Below are 3,501 nucleotides of genomic sequence, written 5' to 3' on the forward strand. Positions count from 1 at the left end.
CGAGACGAGACGAGACGAGACGAGACGAGACGAGACGAGACGAGACGGGACGAGACGAGACGATTCCAGACGAGACGAGACGAGACGAGACGAGACGTGACGTGACGTGACGTGACGTAACATAAACTTAGCACAGCACAGCACAGCACAGGTATAAAAGTCTCCACTTGAATATTTTAAGTTAAACAAACTTATCAAGTTATTAGGTTTCCACAATTGTTACACATAGGAATTGAAATTGTTTTTTCAGATTTAAATTGAGTTAGTCGTGACCACAAAATATACAAACAAAAAAGAAATTTACATCGGAAAAAATATTTTATTACCCAAGTTAAACTAATTCATTTCAAATATGAAGACGACAAATAAACAAACAATTTCTTTGTCAGCCATCCGTTTCATTGTTCATAAAAAATATAAACAAACAAACAAAAATAAAAACAAACAAAGTATTTTAAATAAATCGTTTATTAATTATAATTAATTATTACGAGGTCGTCCTCGTTCTCGAAAGTAGCGGCTTTACTATATGAACGGTACGACTACCGTTCATAAAATAAAGTCACGTGTCAAAAATATAATACTAACTACAGGAAAGGAATTGTGATTTTGTGAAATTTGTTAACTCTCTTTATTTCGTACATATAATACTTAAACCTCTCTTCTAAAAGTTATCATTTTGCGCATCTGGCCTTATTAGCCTCCCACGTATTCGACTATGCATTAGCTCACACTGTGAAAGCCCGATTTCTGCGAAATTGAATTGTGAGAAAACTTCGGAAACGTTAATACAAGATTTTTTAATTTTTTTATAATATCAAGTGACAGAACGAACAAGTTGTACGCCTGATAGTAAGCTACACGCCTGTCCATAACAGTTGCAGTGCCACTCAGAGCTTGAAATTGCCAAGATCAGAGGCTACCACTGCGGCCGTCACCCTGAGACATAAATTGACAAGTCCTATGTGCCTGTAATTTCACCAGCACCCTTACCCTTCGAAACCAGAACACAGTAATGCTGACATTACTGCTTGGCGGCAGATATAGGTAAGGTGGCAGTACTTCCCTGGACGAACTCTTTCACAAGGAGCTCTACTGCTACTAATGAATTAAAAGATAGAGAAATAAGAAAGATTAAAATATTTTACTACAAAGCGTAGTATAAGTACCAATCTACTCGTAAAGTATGAATCATTGCAAACAATTTTAAGTCATCGATACCATGACACATATAATTGCAATTCTATAATCCGTTTTTGATTTGACCTTACACTATAATCATTGTCACAACGAGATCCGCGTACTCGGCCCCTCTAGTTCTTTCTTTAGCTGTTTAATATAAAAACCAACGGCTGACTGGTATTGGTATCAATCAAGCATCAACATTGATTGAGGAAAATGTTTACCAAAGTGAGTATGGTAATATTTATTTATTAGCACAAGTGAAGTTCACAGTTACCCCGGTTTCCCATGTGATTGCGAATGCCGATTACTCGAGCGACGACAGTGCGATGACGATTGCGCGAAAGCTGTATTGCGCGATGGCTTATTTTCATGAATATTCAGTTGCGTGAAGATATGAAAACGCTAAAGTCTAAAATCGCGATAGTTCAAAAGTTGTGGTCGATTGATTGAAATAAAAATGTTACAAATTATCAACTTCCCTTCCTATGTAAATGAAAGGAAAGCATTCCAAACTATTGGCATCTCTATTAAAACTTGCGTGAATCAAATTATCCATCGTAGGATTAACCATTCGCGCATTCCAGCTTTCAACAAATTTGTCTACATGCTGTCGTCATTAGCGCACGCTTTATAGCTTGACCGCGTCATTCTCGTAATCGGCATTCGCCATCACGTGGGAAACCCCAATTACCCAAAAGGGATACTAACCAATTCATGTTTTTCATTCAGCACAAGTAGCTATTTAGTGCTGAAATCTTTCATTTATCTAGCTTCTTTTAGAAGTTGTTTATAATACACGTAAAACACTATATTAAAGTTAAGTTTAGTACGGGATGGTTTCCTTTCCTGTACGTCTGGTGCATCCTGAGCAGCAATCAGTGAATACCTAAAGTCGGTTGGCAAGTCCTTTTCGCCATGATAACAAACTTCCATAGATCTAGGCGGTACTCCTCTAAGGCAGACAACACAATTTAAAAATCTGGGTCACTGGGTCACCAAAAACAAAGTATGGAAAGGGAGCGCAGGGCGCTGGCTGTGACGGCTCCGTGCGCAAAGTTGAATACACCGCTGACGACCACAACGGGTAAAGGACTTTAATAATTAACAAATCGAGTTGATTTTCGATTGTGAATGAAACTAATTAAAAACTAATTGTTAATGCAATAAATAAAGTAATTGCAGCGAGCGGTAGTAGCCCAATAGGAAAACGGTCGCATTGCGTATTACTTCGAATTATAAGTAAAGTTAATATTATGTAAATATGTATATAGCAATACCTCTTGTTAACGGTGAAAACGTCTTGATGAAAGCTGAATATCGAAAAAGGTTCAACCATTGAAAAATGTGTGTCTCTTTAGAAAAGGCATGTGCTCATCAGTGGGACATATAAAGAGTTGATGATAATTAATTTTCTATTTCATATACGCTCTTATTATTTGTGAATAAAGTATATTGATTTATCACTCTTAGAAAAGTGTGAATTTCAGTTGTTGGTTCAGTGTTGCAGCTTTATCTACACCGACTAACGATGACTCGTTACAACATTGGACGTGTACGAGTCATCGTTACGTACGCGTAACGATGACTCGTACACGTCCAGGCAATTACAGTTTATAATTATTACAGACGCTATGCCAACTAAGCCACGGGACGTACTAGCGGGCCTTACAAATTTTTCTATATGCTTGTTGCAGATCTTTGCTTTTTTAGTTTTTTTATCGACTTTTTGTCATAGCGCCATCTGTGAGAAATCTATATCTTCACTCAGCCATAAGCAACAGTCAGCTGCTGATGGCTGTAAAGATATAATTATAACAAAGTAGTGGAGTAATGTCATAAAAATAAAAAATATCCTGGTGGTCTAGTAACGTGACATTAACATAGTTTATTTGACAGTGTCATAAATAAATACGTTAAAATTTATATTTGAATGATAATATTAAAAGATTATGTATTAAATACAAATAATCCAAAAATATTTGTAGCGTCTTTGCCGTTAGCTACAATTATACAAACAAAAATCCTTTGAAAAAGTCGTCATTTATGACTAAGAGACATACCAACAAAAATGTGACTTATAAAATTTAAACTGTATAAAGACAACACGATCACGAACAACTTAGTTTTTGTTACTCAAAACACATACATTACATTTTAATAAATTATCAAGTACCTCTATGTACACGAGTATTTTGTATAAAAATAAAGGCATTATGAGTCATAAGTTCATTTAGCAAAGATAAATAGCTAAATATCAATCACACAAACCAAGACTCCGCAGGGCGATTTCGATCACAAGGACTCTTACAGTCATTA

The sequence above is a fragment of the Hyposmocoma kahamanoa genome, unplaced genomic scaffold (genome assembly GCF_003589595.1).
Source record: "Hyposmocoma kahamanoa isolate Upper Pololo Valley unplaced genomic scaffold, ASM358959v1 92, whole genome shotgun sequence".
NCBI lineage: Eukaryota > Metazoa > Arthropoda > Insecta > Lepidoptera > Cosmopterigidae > Hyposmocoma > Hyposmocoma kahamanoa.